Consider the following 23138-nt stretch of genomic DNA (forward strand, 5'->3'; position numbering starts at 1 on the left):
GGATATATGGAGAGAAATGCAACAAATAGCATGATCACTGGACACTGCATATTTAACTGCATTACATTGCACAAATACCATCAGCGACAGGAAGCTTTCTTCTTATGGGCAATGCCAGGCTAAACAAAAATGAAGCAGGACAGCTGGCACAGTGTGAGCTGAGCTCCAATAATTATACATACAAATACATTGTATTACTGTGTGGTCCTCTGACTTGGTTAAGTTCAATCCGAATACCCAAATTTCTTCAGATTTTTTTTTTTCATAATGTTTACATATTGCACACAGTGTAGAGATTTATGAATACTGTAAAAACTAGACCAGACGAGCAGAAACTGCGCCAAATTTATGACAGTGGCGCAGGCTGTATTAGAAGCTTGGCACATTTTACTAGACATGATAGACACTTTCTCACGCCATCTTTTGGCTGATGTACTTTATCTCAATATTTTGTTCCAAAAGAATGGTGCTTTCCTTAATAAATTTGGCGCATTTAGACTACTCTTTGCCACGCCCATTTTTTCTAGACACTGTTCAAAACTGTCTACAAAGGCGCAAAAAGTGTCTAAAACAGATAATACACCATGTACGCCAGTTTTTTGTGTCATGCACATTTTGCTTAGTAAATCTACCCCACTATCTGTTGTGATTGTGTCACCAAAATCCCAGTTAAACATCCACGTTTTATTATAAAACTAATATATAATATTATGGTGGCTGGGTCATACTGTATGTCCATGGGCTTATTCACAGTCTCACCCTATTAAACTCTTACATGCTACTATGGAGAAAAGTGGGATACCACATTTTTCAGGTTTTGAGTGGCGTTGGGCTTTCAGATACAGCATGATTGTAGAAATGATTTTTTTAATTGTTTATGCTTTATATAAGATTAAGTCCTATCTGAATATGGCGCTTGCAATTCTATGTCACTAAAAATCACGTACACTGTGGCTAGAAAAATGAGAACAAAAAGCTCTACATAGAATGAGTACGTCAGGTTAAAGATAGCATTCTCTTTTGAGAAAGGGTAATGAAAGCTTACCTTTGGTTGTTGTTCATGGATCGGCACAACACTATTGTAGAGTGAGATATTAGGAAGGATGCTGCTGGTGTAGTTTTCCCTAGGGCATCAGGTGCCAGTTTTACCGGGGAGTAAATGGAGGTAGATAAAAAAAAATAGCTTTTTGTATCTACCTCCATGTAACTGTAGAGAGAACCAAAAAGTCAGACACTGCTACAATATTCTTACTTACCCGATCTATCTGAACAACTCATCTTTTCTGTGAACGGGTCATAAAGTGGGTGAGACTGAGGCCTCGTTCACATCTGCGTTGGGGCCCCGTTCTGACGTTCCGTCTGAGCTTTCCGTCAGATCCCCTTTCTAAAGACGTCATGCACTTACCTGACCCTTCTCTGTGCTGCTGTATCCCATGAAATGAAATTCAGCATGGCACAGTAAGGCCTAAGGGTGAAGTCGCTCGCAGGAAATTTTGTTGCAGAAATTTCATTGACTGAAAATCAGTTCGATTCATCTGAATGTTAGGCCTTGTTCATACAGCGCTCAAAAAAATGCTGTGTAAACGCATCAAATGCTAGCGCTTTTGCAAATCGCTTTTTAAAGTACAGGCTTTTCATGCGTTTTTGGTGCTTTTTCTTGGGTGCGTAATTAGGACTCCCATTGACTATGGGAATTAGGCGTGTTTTTGGTACATTTTACGCGGCAGGAATTGACCTGATGCTGCTTTTTTTATACGTGTTTTTTATACACTCACGCATAAAAAAAAGTGTTGTGTGCACTGCAATGCGCTTTTTTTTATTGATGTCATTGGGAAGCTTAAAGCATGCATTTTTGATGCGTTTTTTTGGTGCGTAAAACGCGTCAAATACACATCATGTGAACAAGGCCTAACCTGCAGAAATCCTTGGGTTTTCAGAATCAACACCATTCAGATGAATAGAATAAATTTTCAGCACCAGAAATTTCTGCTCCAAAATCTGCCGTGTGTGACTGCACCTGAACATAAAAAGAGGGAGCTGCGTAGCCTTGAGATCTTCTATTGCTTCCTTCTTTCCAACGCAGATGATTGAGATCAGTGCAGGGGAGCAAAGTGCTGCATACTGGAGGAAGGGATGGAACCAGAGGATGGAAGTAGTCAAGTTCTGTGTGCAGCGGATATCATGCAGCATGAGAACAGAGCTCACCCCGCACGAGAAGCTGCAGCCTGCCACTACCTTTGCTTTGCTGGGTAGAGTGGGAAGAAGGCAATGCTATGGACTGAGAAGAGAAGAGTTTATGCAAATAGTTGTTTCTGGCATTTTGGCGCGTTTCCATGTGGAACTCCATCATAACTTTATCACCTATCCACAGGATAGGTGATTAGGTTCTGACTGCTGGGGGTCCCACTGCTGGGACCACCACCGATCACGAGAGTTGGGGTCTGGAGTAACCTGTTTGAATGGAGCGGAAGTCTTGCATGCGCAGTTGCTCCATTCTCTTTTAAACTGACGGGGATAGAAAAGCACTACACTTGACTATCTACATCAGTCCCATAGAGAATAAATGAAGCGGTAGTGCGCATGCACGACTGGCGTTACATTCAAACAGGGCATTCGGGGCACCCATTTTCATGATCAGTGGCGGTCCCGCATCGATCACACTTATCACCAGAGGTCGCAATAACGCCTGTAGAGGCAATTTCACGCTTTAAAAACAGTCTCATGTGAAGGTTCTGGGCAAGATTGCAAAATTAAGGTCAGTGCACACACTGACTAGGACAATAAAATCTGAAAATAGAGCCATGACTGTACAAACAATCCTCATCTGTGTCACACGTCCCTGAAGATTCACATTCAATTGCTCGGAATACAAAATGAGCGATTTAAATATACAATATTTCTAGTAATAATTGCTTCCATAGTTGGGTAAACCGTGTCCCGTTAATACTGGCAGATTGCACGGATATATTGGTTTGGCTCATGAAGTGCAGAGGACTGTTCCCATGGTGACGTCTGCTGTTTATTTTCATTTTCTTCGCTCAACCAGTCAGCACAGAAACATCAAAGCTTAACGCAGATTGCGGAGTCTGGTGAGCTGCAGCTATTTTAATTTTAAATGTGTGATCAAGTTTCTGAATAAATTCCACAATTTAAATATTATTATGTAGAAGGAGAACTGGGAGATTATGAAGTATATTGTCCTAGTCCATGGTTAATGAGAAGACACAAGATGCTCAGAGATTCATCATATTTAACCGTACAATCGCCTAAGGAACGGATATACAAATCAGCATTAATAAAATAATCTATCTACTTGAGCGTATAAGATAAGCCATATCAAACTGGGAAAGGTTACCTAAGGACTTATTCACACAAACGTGTTTCTCATCAGTGTGCTGTCTGTGTTAACAATGTACACTGACCCATGCAATTCAATGGGGCTATTTACACACTACTTTTTTTTTCACAGAGCGGGTGTCTGTTGCGAGAAAGCTCACAACATGCATGTCCTATTCTGGTTCGTTTTTGCGTACCAGACTCCACCCAACAAAGTCTAAGGCTATTTCACACAGGGCGGATATACACTGCGTAAAAGGTACACAGAATATCCGCCCTGGTAGTCACACGGAATGCCTGCCGAAAAACCGCAACAAATTGTAGTGCAGTTATTTGCCGAAAATAGAAGAGGAAAAAAAACGTACATACTTACCCTCTGACATCGACATCTTGCAGCCTGGCCTCCTGGGATGATGTTTCATCCCATGTGACTGCTGCAACCTGCGATTGGCTTCAGCGGACACATGGGATGAAACGTCAACCCAGAAGGCCGGCCTGGAAGAAGCGCAGAATTCTGGATAAGTATAAGTTGGTATTTTTCTGATTTGTTGAAATCTCATCCACTCTGCTGCTACTGTATTATGCAGCAGATTTTCAACAACTAAATCCATTGCGAAAAATCCACAGTATTTACATTGTGTGAACACCCACCCTAAGGGTATGTTCACACAGGGCGAATACGCTGCGTAAAAGCACACAGCGTATCCGCCCTGGACGATGCAGAGTTTTCGTACGAAAAACCACACCAAATTGTGGTGCAGTTTTTCGGCTGGAATGTCCGCTGTGGAAAATAGCAGGTAAAAATAAAAAAAATAAAAAAAACATACTTATCCATAGCCATGGCGACGTGTCCCTCTGACATCCTGCAGCCTGGGCTCCTGGCATGAGTTTTCATCCCATGTGACCGCTACAGCCTGTGATTGGCTACAGCAGTCTTGGGCTAGCCAAAAGATATGTGGATATTTTTTTTGTTGCGATTTTTCAGGCAGAAAACTTGCGTTTCTGCCGCAAAAATCGCAACTCAAAAATATATATATTTTTTTTATACCTCCCCATTGAATTCAATAGGGAAAGCCTGCAACAGAAAAGCAGCGAAAAAGCAGAACAGCATGTAAATTTATGCTGTAGATTAAAAAAACACACCGCAGGGCAATTTGTGAACGGTTTTTCCGCGAGTTTTATATGCAGCGTGTGGATGAGATTTGTTCAAATCTCATCCACTTTGCTGCTACTGTAATAAGTTTCAGATTTTCTGTAATAAACTTAATTGCGGACAATCCGCAGTATTTGCTCTACATGTGAACCTGGCAGTGGGGTGCATGAAAAAGACAGACAGACCATGACATTTGTGGGTGGTTTTACTTTTTTTACAGATCAGTTGCTAAAGAAATGTGGAAAAATATAAAGTGACATTCATATGCATGAAAAAAAGCACCTTTGTTTGCGGGCGCAAATCAGACTCGCTCGACAGTGAAAATCTTTTTTTAATTTTTTTTACGGCCCTTGAACACTAGGACATGTTCTATTTTTGCCAGTTTTCACAGCCAGCCGGCCCCATAGAACTCAATGGATCTGTTTTTAACAGACGTTTTTCAGGAATTAATACTTGAGGGCCGTTAAAAAATAATCCTGGCCAAGAGGACTCCCAGGGCACAGCGCTACCGGGATTCCGCTGTGAAAGCCCCTCACGTCACTGTCCCTATATAGACAGTGACGTTAGGAGATCCGCTTGGAGCAAAATACTCTGCCAGAGCATTGCCGACGCCCTGGCCAGGGATTCTGCTCCTGGAGGAGCCTCTGATGTCACCATCCAGACATGGACAGTGACGCAAGGGGATCCACCTGGAGCGGAATCCCTGACCAAAGCCTAGAGGGAGCCCCAATGGGGAGGGGGGGAGTCATGTGGCGCTATCTTTAAGGAGGTGCGGCACTATCTACATGGGCACTGTGGCACTATCTAGACTGGACACTGGAGCTATCTACGTGGGCACTGTGTATGTGGGCGTTGGCACTATCTACAGTGGGCAATGTGGCACTATGTGGGCACTGGTATTATGTGGACACTATCTACAGTGGGCATTGCGGCACTATCTACATGGGTACTGTGGTGTTTTCAGGGGGTTTGGACAAAAAAATTAAATCCATCAGGTTTTATTTAACGGCCATGAAAAATGGATACCAAATGGAGGACAAGCGCCCATTAAAAACGGACAGACTGACAAGAAATGGATGAAAATTTTCGCATGTCATGGCAGTGCCGTATCGCTACCTGACGGAGATGACGGACCTTTTACGACAACCGTGTAAATTCAAACAATGGAACAACTGGCCCTGTGTTGTGCCTGATGTTAAAACACTGTTGTACATAAAGTTAACTCCTTTTTTATTCTGTGGGCTAGCACTTGACACAGCGGGGTCACTCTTTATATACTAAAACACTTGAACAGTTTGCAGCAGTACAATTTTCATATACACATGAAAGATATATTTGGAGCCCCACAATTATTTCAGCCTAAGAGCCATCTCCCACTTTAAGGTGTTGGGCGCAGCTTAACCTGGCTCTAATTCGCAAGCCTTGGAGAATGAATATATCTCTATCCCCCTCTCGTTTCGCAGCACACTTGCTTTTATTTTCCAAGATGGCTGCATATATGGCGAATCCAGAGGTGCTCTGCAGCCATGGAGGAGAAGCGTCTCCACAGTAACAGAACGCCAGCACCCACTGCTCCTTCTGATGGCTCACCAATCACCAATGTGCACAAATATGAGGGGGGCACAAAACACCACACAAGGGGGGGCAAGGACACAGGATGGCACATACACGGGGATACATGAGGGACATCCTGAATGGCACATACAGGGGGGTACAATAACAAGCATGCACCACACATGCACCTTACATGCAGGCAGATGGGATTTTTCATCTATGCTTATTTCAGGATGAGCCGCAAACATTTATGTGCATGAAAAAAATCTGATCCGCAGAAGTTTATGTGCATGATTCGCCCGCCGAACCCCCCTCCCCCCCCCAAAAAAAAAAGTCTGACTCTATCCTAATAAACTTTTATTTCTACAGTGAGTTTGCTACCTGGTTACTTATGTAATATATGGGTATTGTAAAGGCATGAGCTCATTGGATAGCTATCTGTAGGGGTAGACTGTCCCACTGATACCGGCACCCGAGGAAATTCAGTCCACAACAGAGGGTTTTTTGGTTTAAAACTGACCGCAGTTTTATTTTATTCGACAAAATGGTGCAAATAATGTTGTAAAAAACAAACAGAAGTCCTCTACCTGTCTGGACTGAACTAAACATGCATCTGCCCTAACCGCCAGGGCGAAGGGCAACTGCCAAACACCAGACAAAAAAAAAGGTATACTGATGTATACCAGCCTGACGGAGGCTAAAATTATACTCTTAACCTCAGGCTAATGGAGCCCTATGAACACTTAACATCTAAGTCGAGAACTTTCCCGACGTACGTGTTAGGCTACACTCCGGTGCATGTCGCAAGCATTCCATGTGTTGCGAGCAGCAAGGCCTCTTTCACAGAGCGTTTTAACCCTACGTTTATGTGATCACATCCCGCTGTATAGAATTTATACAAAATATAGGGATTGTGTATTCACTTGTATAATAGGATAACTCTATTGCATGATTACATTACTGTGTAATTAGAAAAAAAAATAATTGTGGCTCCACAAATAGTGTGGTTGTTCGCTTAAGTAGTAGAAAAGCCTAAATAGTGTGTTCATGTTTAGACTTCATTGAAAGGTACATAAACAATGTTGACATATGTACTCAACCTTTCAATAAGGCCTCTTTCAGACCAGCGTATTTGTAAACGTCCAGAATACGGATTCTTAATACTCAATAGTCTTTTATTATAGCAATTAAAATAAAATCAAGCAGCCTGGCACACCAGAACCACATCTGCATGTATCATGTCATCAGCCCCTCCTGGCAATACACAGCAGGAGACTGTGCACCCTCCAGAGGCCACAGTCACATGAGATCGGGGAGTAGTTTCTATGTGTAGCGGACCGTGGCCTTAGGAGACATCTTGGTGCAGTCCATGGTGAGATCACTTAAAGAGCTGGCTTCTCTTTAGCACTTCAGTTGCAGATCCAAACTGCAGCACCCCTCTCCTGAAGTCCTTGAGTCTGGACAGCACCCGGCGCTGGGGTGGGGGGGGCAGATGTTGGCTTCTTTATATATACCTCACTTCCCGAAGAAGCTTGTCACACAGATAGTGCAACCACAGTACATTAGAATGAGGCATATATGGAGATCAGATGTTCTGGTTCTCTTGTCTCATCGATCTATTACCATCAAACTGCAGATCTCCCTTTCCCAGGAAAACCTCCTCATCGGTGGACAGGTCACAGAACACTGAGTCCATCTGTATCCAGCCGAGAAAGTGTGTAGTCAATAATCTTGACATGTAACCTGGCGCTGGGAATGTCAATCATCTCGCCATGTAAAGACACTGACAACTTGCAAGATGTTGTTTTTTCAATCAGGTGATTACCCCAGTATAAATCCTGGTGCTCAAATCTTAGCTCTGCTTCAGCCACAGCCAGGGCTGCCGTTAACTAGTGCAGGATACTGCGGGAGGCGGCCACAGAAGGCAGCTTGGAACTTATGTGCTCCAAGTCTTCTCCACCGAACTCAAACTCTCGAATAATGAAGAGTTGCTCAGATCCAAACAAGTCTGGCCACTCATTCTCTGCCCCTTCTCTACCGAAAATGTGTCCCATGGAGAAAGCAGCTCTGGTGGAACCCTGCATAATATGAGCTGAATGCAGCTGGATAAAGCCGCTGGTCTGGTTGTATTCACCTTCTTTCAATAAGCTGAGCTCCTTGGATATGATGGTTTCTGGGAGAATTTCTGCAAAACTCTTTTCATACTCTCCATTAATCTTCTGGGAACCTTCTATGGGGATGACCTTCAGGGCCACATGCTGCCCCACTCGCAACGTCCGGAACACCTCACCATACACCCCTTCTTCCAATTTCTGACAGCGGCTGAGCTGATCCTGGGTGAGGCATTGAGAGAATGGGACGAGCTTGTCTTGCTAACATTCGGCAAACACCTTCTCAGCATCCGTGAGCTCGTGTGTGCCAAGAGGCGACTGTAACGTTGACAACAGGAACAGAGACGAGTTCTGCGAGCAGAGAGACATCTTTGTTCCATTTCTTCTCTTCACTGGGCAACGAATAGGTGTTCCAGCGTCAACTTTCTTCTGTGGAGGGGCAAAGCTGCACAAAGTCGTGCCTATCGCTGACGCTCTTCCTGAGGGCTTTGAGTGGTCAGGGATTCTTTTAAATAAATTGAAGTTCGTGACTGCCGTAGAGTTCATGAATGATGTCGTCAATACAGAAGGGGATAACAGAAGAGAAGTGCATGTTACCAACACGGAGATTCTTTCTCAATCTGTACTGGAAGGAGAACTACTGTTGGGGAGTGGTGGCTGTTTTTTTTCTGAAGATGCCCCATCTGTTGGCACTAAATCTACTGATGCAAACATTCTTGCCAGTGCCTACAGTCTGTGGAGCCACAGGGTTCTGCACTTTGTTCTTCAGCACAGAGGTTGTAATAAGGGAAGTCTTTGCTATATTCTGGAACGTGGGAGAGCAACTGCTGAGCACTGCAGACTCCTCGCTTCTGGGAAGAGTTTCTGTGTTCTCCAGGTCCTCGGACGCCTCATCCTTCTTTAGGACACGAACCATCGAGATGTGGCTGTTTGGTTCACTTCGTCTCCTGATCAGCTCTGTGAGCTAGAGCAGTCTCCTCTTTGTCTAATGTGAAGTCACTTAGAAACAGCTCAGCGCTGACACCAAACACGTCTTCATCACCATGTTCCTGGAGACAAGGCTTCAACTTCCCCTCACCGCTGAAAACAGACTGTGACTCAGGAGAGGACATTGGACAGATAGACAACGACCTTCTGTCAAGGCTTGCTTTAATAATTAGGCGTTTCACCCCAGACCCTGGTCCATCACCAAACCTTTCCTTCTTAATCAACTTGACTTCAGGGGTTTTATACTCCATTGTTTTTGTACTGCATCCTTTACTGGATGTTGGTGCTGCGTTACTTTTACTTCTCTGCAAGTTAGATAATGTCTTCACTTTGTGGCCGAGTCATCCTGCCAGAAAAGGCCTCTGCATGGTGATAGGGCACGTTCATTCACATCAGAAGAAAAATCAATGTCCGGACAGATAACAATGCTGTCCTCCAGTGGTTCAATCAGAGCCAGCTGCCTAACAATGGCATCTCCCTTCCTGGGCACTGCCATCTGCATCATAGATGGTGTGCTGGATAGGAGGGTAGGCTTCTGAAGAGGACTGTGCAGAGTCTCAGCCGACATGCTCAAGAGATTAGTCGTGTCTGTGCCCATCTTTGTCTTCTTACACAGAGTCAAACTATCAGCTTCAAAGTCCCATAATGAGTCCAGAGACAAGGAAATCGCTTCACTTTTATGTTTACTGCTCAGAGGCTTCATGGCGACCCCCAGGCCGGGAGCTTTACGACGAAGATTCACAAACCTCCGAAATGCTGTTGAAAGAACATTTGAAGATGGGTGGAGCCTCTCGTCACTGTTAGAATGGGTGGAGCTCGACTTTCTCCGGCTTTTTCGTGGTGGCTGCAGACATTTCTTCTTGGCGAGTGTGCTGCTCTCTGGTGTCAGATTTCCTCTTCTACAGGACACGCTCTCTTTCCACTTGGAAGGTATAAAGTCAGGGTCTCCAGGACATGAGGGTTTAACACCTTAAGGACGCAGCCTAGTTTGGGCCTTAAGGCTCAGAGCCCATTTTTCAAATCTGACATATTTCACTTTATGTGGCAATAACTTCAGACTGCTTATACCTATCCAAGCGATTCTGAGATTTTATCGTGAGACATTGGGCTTTATGATAGTGGTAAAATTTGGTCAATATATTTAGGGTTTGTTTGTGAAAAATTTCCAAATTTTGAGAAAATGTGAAAAAAATTGCATTTTTCTGAATCAAATGCATCTTCTTGTAACACAGAGGGTTATACCACCCAAAATGTTTACTAGTTCACATTTCCCATATGTCTACTTTGTTGGCATCATTTTTTTTAACATTCTTTTATTTTTCTAGGACGTTACAAGGCTTAGAACATAAGCAGCAATTTCTCATATTTTTAATACAATTTCAAAAGCCTATTTTTAGGCACCAGTTCAGTTCTGAACTGGCTTTGAGGGGCTTATATATTAGAAACCCCATAAAATAGCCCATTTTAGAAACTAGACCCCTCAAAGTATTCAAAACAGCATTTATAAAGTTTACTAACCCTTTAGGTGTTTCACAGGAATTTAAAGCAAAGTAGAGGTGAAATTTACAAATTTAGTTTTTTGTCAGGAAATCCATTTTATTCCATTTTTTTATGTAAAACAGAAGGTTTTACCAGAAAAACGCAACTCAATATTTATTGCCCAGATTCTGCAGTTTTTATAAATATCTCACATGTGGCCCTAGTGTGGTAATGGACTGAAGCACCGGCCTCTGAAGCAAAGGAGTACCAAGGGGATTTTGAGGCCTCCTTTTTATTAGGCACCATGTCTGGTTTGAAGAGGTCTTGTGGTGCCAAAACAGTGGAAACCCCCCAAAAGTGACCCTACTTGGAAAACTACACACCTCAAGGAACTTATCGAGGGGTATACTGGGCATTTAGATCCCACAGTTTTTTTGCTGCAATTTGTGGAATTAGGCTGTGCAATTGAAAATCTAATTTTTCCGATAAAAGGTACAAATTTTTAATTTTGACAAGGAATAAAGGAGAAAAAACCCCCCAACATTTGTAAAGTAATTTCTCCCAATTACGGCGATACCCCATATGTGGCCATAAACTGCTGGTTGGACAAACGTCAGGGCTCAGAAAGGCAGGAGCGCTATTTGACGTGTAGATTTTGCTGGATTGGTTTCTGGGCGCCACATTTGCAGAGCTTCTGAGGTACCAGTACAGGGGAAACCCTTAAAAGTGACCCCATTTTGGAAACTAAACCTCTTGAGGAATTCATTATAGTTTTCATGGGGTGCATGCGACTTTTTGACCGGTTTTTATAAAAAAAATTTAAGAGGCATAGTAACTAAAAAACAGCAATTCTACGATTCTTTTTTATTTTTTATTTTATTTTTTTACAGCGTTCACTGTGCGCTATAAATGACATTCACTTTATTCTGCAGAGCGATACGGTTACGCGGATACCAGATGATTATAGTTTTTTTATGTCTTACGGTGTTTGCACGATAAATTACTTTTTATAAAAAATCATTTACTTTTGGAGTTGCCATATTCCAAGAGCCATAACTTTTTTTTATTTTTCCATAAAGAAAGCCGTGTGAGGACTTGTTTTTTGCATAACGAACTGTAGTTTCAATCAGTACTATTTTTAAGTACATGCAACGTTTTGATCTCTTTTTATTCAATTTTTTGTGAGGTGAAGTGATCAAAAAATTTTGATTCTGGTATGGTTTCTTATTATTTTATTTTATGGTGTTCACCGTGCGGGATAAATAATAAAATACTTTTGTAGTTCAGGCCATTACAGACGCGGCAATATCAATTATGTATAGTTTATGTGTTGTTTTTTTTAAAATAATAGACTGATAAGGGAAAAGGGGGGATTTTTACTTTTAAAACGTTTATTTTTTTAATTTTACACAACTTTATTTTAACTTTTTTAAACCTTTTTACTTTGTTCCACTAGGGAACTTGAGGGCAGGAGGCCGTGATTGCAATTCTAATACACTGCACTACACTGACAGGACCCACAAGGCTTTCGTAGATGGCATAGCCCGAGTCTATTGTTAGGACTCTGGTTGCCATAGTAGTCATCGCCGCCCGCTATCGTGTAGCGGGCCGTCGATGGTGGTTTAACTCCTAAGAAGCCGTGATCGCTATTGAAAGCGGCTTCTGAGGGGTTAATCAGCGGGGACCACTGCGATCGGTCCCTGCACACTGAGCTGTGATAGCCTGCTGTCGGAAACAGCAGCTATCACAGCTCATGAATGCGAACGGTGCGGTGTTTCATCCATGACATACTATTATGTCATGGAGCGTGAACGATGCAGTTACCATGACAAAATAGTATGTCCTGGAGTGTTAACGGGTCAAAGGATGAAGTAGGGTGCGACGAGGAGTTGGAGATGAGATGCTTATGATAATCTGGAGAAAACCAAGTCTCAGGCTCAACCCTTCTCATGGGACGCAGGCAGCCGTATGTCCATATGCCCTCAGCCCTAGCACCACCACGTCTTCCTGCAATATCCGCCGTGGACGCCGATGATGCTTTCTATTCGCTTCCGGTTCTTCCCAGAATACGAACTCTTAAAGGCTATGTAAACCTTTGACTTTATTATTTAAAAAAAACAAAAAAACTTGCTTTAAAATCAGTGTGTAACTTTATAATTACTTTTTATTCAAAATATTGCTGTGGCAATCAGACGCCAGAAAATGGCGTCCGAGTCTGCCTTGTACGGGAGCCGATGAGGACAATAATTTTACTTATAATGCCGCTTTAGTGCCCCCATACAGTATAATAATAATATTTAATAATATAATATATTACAACCCCTTCAAGGACACAGTATTTTGTCCTCTAATTGTGCCCACAGTATTATGCCACCTGTAGTACCCCTACACAGTATAATGTCCGCTTAGTGGCCCCCACACAGTATAGTGCCCCCTGTAGATTTTGCCATATAGCCTCCCTGTAGACAGTGCCATAATCCCCCACCTCCTTTTTGTTGATCATGCCATACAGCCCCCCCACCTCCCCCTTGTAGACAGTGCCATACAGTCCCCCACCTCCCCCTTGTAGACAGTGCCCCCAAACAAAAACAAAAATTGTACTCACCTAGGCCCCGTTCCCATGACGAACTGAGCTGCTCCATGACAGGATCCTGTAGCCTAGTACAGAGTTTCCCAACCTTTTCAGACTCGAGGTAGCACTGGAAAAATAACATTTCCTCAGGGCCCCCCTACCAAAAATTGTTTTGAGAAACACAGAAAATGGCTAAGAACAAGCACTACACTCGTAGGGTATGTTCACACACGTTTTTTGTAAGGCAAAAAAAATCTGCCTCAAAATTCCTTCAGCAGCTGACAGCGTTGTTTGACTTTTTTTGTGTTTTTTCCTAAGCTGTTGAAAGACGCAGCCAAAAAAGCTCCAAATGAGCGCCGCAGATATTTTCTGCCTCCTATTAATTTCAATTGGAGGTCAGAGGCGGAAACCACTTAAAGACCATCAGCCCCCTACTCACAGTAAAATGACCATCAGCCCACCACTCACAGTAAAATGACCATCAGCCCACCACTCGCAGATTACACCTGTAGGTAGCGCCACACAGACCCTTGTAGGTAGCGCCACACAGCGCCCTTGTGGGTAGCACCACACAGACCCCATGCGGGTAGGACCAGACAGCCCCCTTGTAGTTAGAGCCAGACAGTCCCCTTGTAGGTAGCGCCACACAGCCCCCTTGTAGATAGCGCCACACAGCCCCCTTGTAGATAGCGCCACACAGTCCCCTTGTAGATAGCGCCACACAGTCCCCTTGTAGATAGCGCCACACAGCCCCCTGTAAAGAGTGCCACACAGCGCCCTGTAGAGTGTGCCAAACAGCCCAATGTAGGGAGTGCCACTCAGCCCCCTGTAGGGAGTGCCGCACAGACCCCTGGTAGGGAGTGCCGCACAGCCCCCTGGTAGGGAGTGCCGCACAGCCCCCTGGTAGGGAGTGCCGCACAGCCCCCTGGTAGGGAGTGCCGCACAGCCCCCTGGTAGGGAGTGCCACACAGACCCCTGGTAGGGAGTGCCACACAGTTCACAGCCCCCTGGTTGGTAGTGCCACACAGCCCACTGGTTGGTAGTGCCACACAGACCCCTGGTTGGTAGTGCCACACTGCCCACAGCCCCCTTGTAGGTAGTGCAAGGACTACAAAATGACACTGATAGCTGGCGGGCAATAGACATTTAAAAAAGAACAACTGTGCAGGAGCACACAAAATACCCAGCTTTCCCATCTATCAAATAAATGTGTGGAAATAAACTAAGATATAACTTTTATTTAGTCTAGCTAAAGGATTAATCCCTTTAGCTAGATTAAATAAAAGTTATATCTTAGTTTATTTCAACACATTTATTTGCTAGCCGGGAAAGCCGGGTATTTTGTGTGCTCCTCCACAGTTGTCCTTTTTTGTAGGTAGCGCCACACAGTCCACAGCCCCCTTGTAGATAGCAAACCCCCCCCCCCCTTCCAGTATAGATAGCACCACTGTAGCTCCTTGAAGGAGCGGAATCCCCGTGTGGCTGGGGATTCCACTCCTGGAGCGCTGCTTGATGTCCCTGTCCATATATGGACAGTGACATCAGGGGAAACTTTTGAAGCGGAATCCCCGTCCACAGCATTGCCGATGCTGTGACCGTCGATTCCACTCCAGGAGAAGCTCCTGTCGTCTGTGTCCATGACGTCACTGGCTTATCTTGGAGTGGAATCCCCGGTCACAGAGTCTGCAACCGCTGTGACCGGGGATTCCGCTTCAGGAGTTTCCCCTAATGTCACTGTCCATATATGGACAGAGACATCAAGCAGTGCTCCAGGAGCGGAATCCCCGGCCACATGGGGATTCCGCTCATTCAGGGAGCTACAGTGGTGCTAGTAGATAGCAGAGCAGGGAGATACCTCCCTGCTCTGCTATAGTGCCGTCGCTACCACAATAGCAGCCGCTACGGCTGCTACAGCGGTAGCGACGGCTACTAAGTGAAGAAGCGCCCGGGCGGAAAGGCGACTGCCTAAGGCCGGCCCTGGGTGCAGTCAGCGAGTGGCACCTGACCCGCTGGTAGCTGCAATGGCGCGGGGATACAGACACCCGCTGGCGCCCCTCTTGCAGTGTGGCGGCTGGCGCCCTGTGCGGCCTCACTGGTCGAACGTATCTAAGGCTGGCCATGTCAATATTGCATCAGTATTACAGATCCGTAAAACCAATGGGCTGTCTTCTAGGGAAATAATTGAATTACATAAAACTGCCCCTTATACAAACTAAATATGGATGTATCTGTATTTAGATCACTTTCCATAGACCTGAAAGGAGTTTTCCAGTCCCTAAAAATTGATGGCCTATACTCAGGATAGGCTATCAATACCTGATCGGTCAGGGTCCGTTACTGCTCGTACTGTGAATTGCCGACACAGCAGTTCATAGTATTACAGCCTGCTCCCATTCACTTCAATGGGCATTTTCCAACCGCAACACAGATGAAAGTAGTGCATGTTGCGTTTTTAAAATACATGTGTATATGTCCATGTGCATACCTTCATGGATAAACGTTAGCTCCTTATTAGGTCTCTTTCACACAGCAGTGGCTTTGAAAGCCAAAATAAGAAGTGGAACCTATGTACACAGGGAAAATGTATAATGAGAAGATTTGTACCTTCCGTGTTTTGGAACCACTCCTGGTTTTGACTTACTAATACTGATGCAAAATAATGCCGTGTGAAAATGGCCTTACGGACAGAAAAACGGATGGAATATGGATGTAAAATATGCTTGTCCGAAAGAGGCCTAATGGATGCTTCTCATAACATTTGCGTTGCATTTTATCCAAATTATTTTAAGTTATTGAGGTTTCCAAGTATTTTTATTATACTCTTGACTCTTCATTATTATTTCTCATTTTATTACATTTTCAAAGACACAGAGTAAAGAAAGAAGTATTGGAAAAAAAAACTGTATATAGCAAAACAAGCAACAAAACAAGCAGTGAAACTCCTACAACCATGACGACAATGAAATGCCAGTCTGGAGGGTATTAGCAGATCTTGGCAAATCGAGATGATTATTGCTCTGTGCTCTCTGAAGGAAAAGCATTTTTTACACTCATTGAAACATGTTCATAGCAAGTAAGAATGCTAATCCATATACATACAATAGAACATTAGTTTATTTGCCATTAGCATTTCTGTTTATGCAACTCGCAGCGTTGGGGGTCACCAATCTATTTAACCACTGCTGGCATGTAAGCCAGGAGCAGGTGTCTGGTGTTCTAATGGATCTTGTATGAAAGCTCAGAGGATTACACGGATATACGTTAATTTCGATAGGTAAAACATCCTTACGTCTTATAGTTAAACTAGAGCTGCAGAAATATTCCCTGTGGCGAGTCCAATTTATCCTAAACAAAATGACGTGCATGGCAGGTTCTCTGTAGGAACTCTGGTAACTGGGGATTTGAAGGAATGATGCATTATATGAACTGTCTCTAGCGCCATTGTATATACAGTATTATAATGCATATGTACTACATCTGTGAATTGGAAGTTTCACACCAACATTTTCACCTCCACTCTCATATTAATATTCTGGGACTGATTTTAACTCTCTAATTTCTAGAAATCTGAAACAAGCAACCAAGAATTGTAATCTAACAAAATGCACAGTCGCAACTAGCAATTCAGTCGACAGAAGATATAGCAATATACCATTTTGGTAAACTATCGTTTTAACATTTTAGCGAACAATCACTTTGCCATGGGTGACAGCATAATTTTGTCTGTCGAATATGTTATTGGTTGGAAATTGTTGGCCCGTTGTCAGCTGAAACTAGGTGTATGGCATGATCGGCCTACTACTGCCAGTTAATTAGCTACGTTGCACAAGTGTATTTCAGTTTGTTTGTTTTTTTAATTATGTGCTTAACCCCTTAATGACCGGGCCTGTTTGTGCCTTAATGACCAAGCCAGTTTTGTAAAATCTGGTATGTCTGACTTTATCACAGAATAACTCTGTGAAAGTTTTGAATATCCAAGTAATTCTGACATTGCTTTTTCGTCACATGTTGTACTTTATTTTAGTGGTAAAAGTAGACTGATACAATTTGCGGAAATTAATTAAAAAATAGAAAAATGAAAGAAATTTTGTAAAAATTACCATTTTTCCCTATTTTTAACTGCAATATGTCACATATGTACACACATACTGTACAATTTTTTTAATTAAATATATATTTCTATCTCTTTACTCTATATTGGCAGCACTTTTGAAAAAATAAAATAAATTTTCAGCAATTTAGAGGACTTACAAATGAAATAATAATTGTATAAATTTTGAAGTACATTTTGTTTTCCTGCACCAAGCCAGGTTTTCAGAGGCTCATAGGTCTCACAGTGATGGAAACCCCCACAAATGACCCCATTTAGAAAACTAGACCCCTTAAGGTATTTATCTAGGGGTATAGTAAGTATTTTGACCCCACAGTTTTTTGCTAAATTTAATATATAGCAGGTGAAGAAAAAAAATAATTCACTTTTTTTTCATAAAAGTGTCAGTTTGAAGACCGATTTCTTTGTAAAGCAACCATGAGAATGAAGAAACACACCACAAAATCTATCACCCTGTTTCTCTTGTTTTCAAAAATACCCACATTGTGGCCCTAATGCGCTGCCTGGACACACGGCAGGGCCCAAAAGGAAGGGAGCAACCGGAGGCTTTCAGGACTCATACTTTGCTTGAAAATGTTTTAGGCCCCACTGTACATTTGGAGAGGCTTTGAGCTGCCAGAACGATAGAAACTCCCCGTAAACGACCCCATTTAGAAAACTAGACACCATAAGGTATTTATTTAGGGGTATAGTAAGTATTTTGACCCCACAGTTTTTTGCTAAATTGAATGCATAACAGGTGAAAAAAATTTTTAAACTTTTTTCATAAAAGTATCAGTTTGAAGACCGATTTCTTTGTAAAGCGAAAATGAAAATGAAGAAACACACCCCAAAATCTTTCACCCTCTTTCTCCTGTTTTCAAAAATACCCACATTGTGGCCCTAATGTGTTGTGTGGACACACGGCAGGGCCCCAAAGGAAGGGAGCACCCGGAGGCTTTCAGGACTCATATTTTACTTGAAAATGTTTTAGGCCCCACTGTACATTTGGAGAAGCTTTGAGCTGCCAGAACGATAGAAACTCCCCATAAACGACCCCATTTCGAAAACTACACCCCTTAAGGTATTTATCTAGCGGTATAGTTAGCATTTTGACCACACAGGTTTTTCGCTACATATATTGGAATTAGTCTGTAAAAATTAAAATGTACTTTTTTTCTGAAACAACATAGACATTTTTAATATTTACAAGGAATAACGAAGAAAATGCATCCCAACATTTGTAAAGCAATGTCTCCCGATTACGACAATATGTGGTAATAAACTGCTGTTTGGACCCACAGCAGGGCTCAGAAGGGAAGGAGCACCATTTGGATTTCTGATTTTGCTGGAATGGTTTTCGGTGCCATGTTGCATTTGCAATGCACTGGAGGGACCAAAACAGTGGAAATCCCCCAAAAGTGACCCCATTTTGGAAAAACCTTCAAGGAATTTTTCATGGGGTATAGTGAGCATTTAGACCCCACGGGTCTTTTGCAGAGTTTATTAGAATTAGGGCGTGAAAATTAATATCACATTTTTTCCACTAAAATGTTGAATTTTCTCATTTTCACAAGGGATAAAGGCGGAAAAAAAAACAACCATTTTTTATAAAGCAATTTCTCCCGAGTACGGAAATACCCCACTTGTGGTCATACGTTTTTTCATTGGAAATGAATTAACCCTTTCAGGACTGATCCATTTTTTGCTTTCTTATTTTAGATTTTCACTCCCCGCTTTCCAAGAGCCATAACTTTTTTATTTTTCCATCAATAGAGCGGTGTGAGGGCTTATTTCTTGCGGGAGGAGCTGCAGTTTTTATTGGTACCATTTTTTGTATTACATTTTTTTTAGAGCTAAGGTGACAAAAAAAAACAAAAAACAGCGTTTCAATTATTAAATTTTTTTAAGGTGTTCACTGTACAAATTAAATAATGGTATATTGTAATAGTTCGGACTTTTACGGATGTAGCGATACCAATTTTGATCATTTTTTTACATTACTTTAGAAGAAAAATGGGAAAAGGTGTATTTTTTTTAACTTTAAAAAAAAAAATTCTCACTACTAATAACTATAATTCTTCTACACATTTTATTAATCAATCCCCTTAGAGGACTTGATCCAGCGATCATTGGATCACTGGTACAATATACTGCAATACTAATGTATTGAAGTATATTATTATTCTTACAGGCTTCTGTAACAGCGCGATCGCTGTACCTGTCCGTTAGTCCCGGGTGTCAGCTGTAATACACAGCCGACACCCACAGCGTATGGAGCGGGCACAGCACGTGAGCCGGCTCCATACATCAACCGCCGCACCATGACGGGCAATTAAGTCATAGTGCGCAAAGGGGTTAGTGCACAGCGAATGGTTCAAAGTGAAAATTGCAATTTTCCACTGATATGCCATTTCAGTCAACATAAACCTACTGGTACATGCAGGGAGGGTCTAGAAAAATATATTAGATAAATATATGTATATATAGTTATGTACTATATAGGTAACTTTATACTAGACCTATAATGAAACCAAGTAACCTTGGTGTATTGCCCTAAATAATTGATAGAAATACCTATAAACTTGTAGGGTCAATTAACACATAGTCGTATGAGAAAACATGTATAAATTTTATTGAATATAACAATATAACACAATTAAAAGATGAATCATGCTGAGCATGAAATAAAACGTCTGTCGATTGCAGAGGACATGGGATAAAAGAGACATAGTCATGAAAATTACATGTGTGGACTACAAGACGAAAAATCAGTCAATCAGATTAAACCAGAAACAATAGATGACAGCATGCAACAAGACAAAGGTAAGTACTCTGCCAGAGATCACTACACAAAACTGTTGTAACATCAGAGAGCTGTCATGTTGCTGGACCTGATATGTAACATACCCATGATAGCTCTCTGCAAGGAGAGAACGTCAGTCCCGACGCGCGTCGGGACTGACGTTCTCTCCTTGCAGAGAGCTATCATGGGTATGTTACATGTTTCGTGTTGTGTTCTACCTCATCTATAAACGTTTATAGTATTACCAACGGCATTTGCATATATCAGGTCCAGCAACATGACAGCTCTCTGATGTTACAACAGTTTTGTGTAGTGATCTCTGGCAGAGTACTTACCTTTGTCTTGTTGCATGCTGTCATCTATTGTTTCTGGTTTAATCTGATTGACTGATTTTTCGTCTTGTAGTCCACACATGTAATTTTCATGACTATGTCTCTTTTATCCCATGTCCTCTGCAATCGACAGACGTTTTATTTCATGCTCAGCATGATTCATCTTTTAATTGTGTTATATTGTTATATTCAATAAAATTTATACATGTTTTCTCATACGACTATGTGTTAATTGACCCTACAAGTTTATAGGTATTTTTATGCCATTTCAGTGCATAATATGTTGTGCCCAGTTTGTGCCACAGAAGACAAATACCTCATAAAACGTTAAGCGGGTTCTCTCGGGTATGGCGATGCCATATGTGTGGGCGCAAACTGCTGCTTGGGCACGCTGCAGGGCTCAGAAGAGAGGGAACGCCATTTTGCTTTTGGAGCGCAGATTTTGCTTGGTAGTTTTTCTGTTTTGGGTTTCGCTGATATTTCAGTTTATAATGTGGGGGGCATGTGTAATCTGTGCGGAGCACATCAGGGCATAATAAGAGGGTATAAAAATGTGGTAAATAAATAATAATTCATAGATATGTGGCCGCTGTCGCACTGATAAATGGTGCCCGATCTTAACCGATTTTGGAACGCTGCACATTTTGCATCACCATTTTCTGAGAGCCAGAACTTTTTTATTTTTTCACCACCGGAGCTGCGTGAGGGCTTATTTGTTGCGGGACAATCTGTAGTTCTCATTGGTACCATTTTGGGGTACATGCGATTTTTTTTAATCTCTTTTTATTCATTTTTTTCTGCAATCCTGACCAAAAAACAGGAATTCTGACACCGTTTTTTAGGTTTTCTTTTTGCAGCGCTCACCGTACGCTATAAATGAAATTTTTACTTTATTCTGCGGGTTGGTACGATTACGGCGATACCAGATGTATATAAGTTTGGTCCTTTTTTTTTAGAGTTTGCACAATAAAATCACTTATTTATAAAAAAAAAAAAATTCTGTGTCGCCATATTCTGAGAGCCATAATTTTTTTATTTTTTAGTCAAAAAAGCTGTGTAAGAGCTTGTTTTTTGTGGGACGGATAGAAGTTTTTATTGGTACTATTTTTGGGAACATGCGACTTTTTGATCACTTTTTATTCTTTATTTAGGGAGCGGTGGTGACCAAAAAAATTGTGATTCTGTCGTAGGTTTTTATTGATTTTTTTTGGGGTGTTCATCGTGCGGGAAAAATAACATTACAGTTTTATAGTTGGGGTCGTTACGAACGCGGTGATACCAAATATGTGTACTTTTTTAACGTGTTCATTTTTTTTCTATAATAAAAGTCTTATTATAGTGAAAAAAAAGCATTTTGTGTTTATAGAACTTATAAACTCATTTTTACACTTTTTTTTAAAAACATTTATTACTTATTTTTACTTTTTTTACTTGTCCCACTAGGGGACATTGAGACTTGCAGCTTTGATCGCTGCTAGAGTACATTACACTAGACAAGTAGTGTAATGTACTCTAACTGTCATTGTGACGTAACTGTCACTCTGACAGGAAGCCGAGGAGGAACGGCCGGAGGCTGTTCCTCCGAGGCTTCCGTACATGGCAACTCGGAGGTCATTGTCTGACCTCCGATTGCCGCGATAAGCATCGGTAGCCCCCACGATCACTTTGTGGGGGCTGCCGATGTAATTCAAACCACTTAAATGCGGCGACGGCAATCTGTCGCTGCACTTAAGGGGTTAATTGCCGAAAGCAGCGGCGATGGTCAGCTGTCCGGCGAGACTGATGTGCCAGCTGTCTAGGACAGCTGTCAGCGCGGGTCTGTCACTCTGTGTTTACACAGAGTGACAGTTTGAAATACTGACGAAAATGAACGTCATGGTGCGGGAACTAGCACCCGACCATGACGTTCATTTTCGTCATTGGTCGTGAAAGGGTTAAATGGAGGACCAAAATTTCTGCCTTGATTCTTGCTTTGCCCCCCGATTCCAAGGCCTTTTTATTTAGTCTCTACGTGCCTCTGTTACCCGTAATCAGCTGTGTTTGTTTCTGCAGCGACTATATGATTAAATTATCAACTGGGTGGGCGACTCAGGTTTACGTCCTGTTGGCACTGGGTAGTGGACACTGCCTAGTTTTTTATTCATCTATTATAATGCACATTAGCCGCAGAAACAGACGGACCTGATAGCGGGGGGAGGGAACAGAGGCATGGTGGCAATTTAACTTTTTTGGAAACATGACAAGTCCTTTTTAATTTGCCAGTTTAGTCTGGAATGTTGCTGGTGGAATCGTTTGTATGAATGATCTGACAGATGATTGATCAACCGCATTCTGGTCAATCGTAATCTTGTGAATGGCCAGCTTAAATCAGTCTGGATTTGTAGAAAAAAGATAAGACATAGAAGGATCAATTTCCATCAACTGAAACCAAAGGAAAACTGAGGAAATTTGACAGATTTCTTGTGGATAGCTTAATTTAAAACTTCTTGGCATTTTATGATATTCCACATTTAAGTCTACATTATTATTTTTTTTATGTGCAGTTTTCCACAGCGAACAGTTAGACTAAAAAACAGTTTTCTCCCTGCAGCCGAAGGCGGATACGTTGTGTGCTTTTGCGCACCGTATCTGCCCCGTATGATTGTAGCCTTACACAGAACTGTGCAGTTTGGTCGCATGTCTGAAATCAATGCCCGGACTAAAAGAGAATTTTGCACT

The 23138-nt window shown here is 42.2% G+C and overlaps 1 protein-coding gene and 1 pseudogene across 3 annotated transcripts in view; both read right to left on the reverse strand.

Moving 5' to 3' along the window:
• Positions 1–23138, reverse strand: part of ADORA1 (adenosine A1 receptor) — a 193945-nt gene that overhangs the window by 128922 nt on the left and 41885 nt on the right. The window lies entirely within an intron of this gene.
• LOC142743735 (uncharacterized) lies at positions 7422–20502 on the reverse strand (annotated as a pseudogene).

The sequence above is a fragment of the Rhinoderma darwinii genome, chromosome 2 (genome assembly GCF_050947455.1).
Source record: "Rhinoderma darwinii isolate aRhiDar2 chromosome 2, aRhiDar2.hap1, whole genome shotgun sequence".
In the NCBI taxonomy this organism is placed as follows: Eukaryota; Metazoa; Chordata; class Amphibia; order Anura; family Rhinodermatidae; genus Rhinoderma; species Rhinoderma darwinii.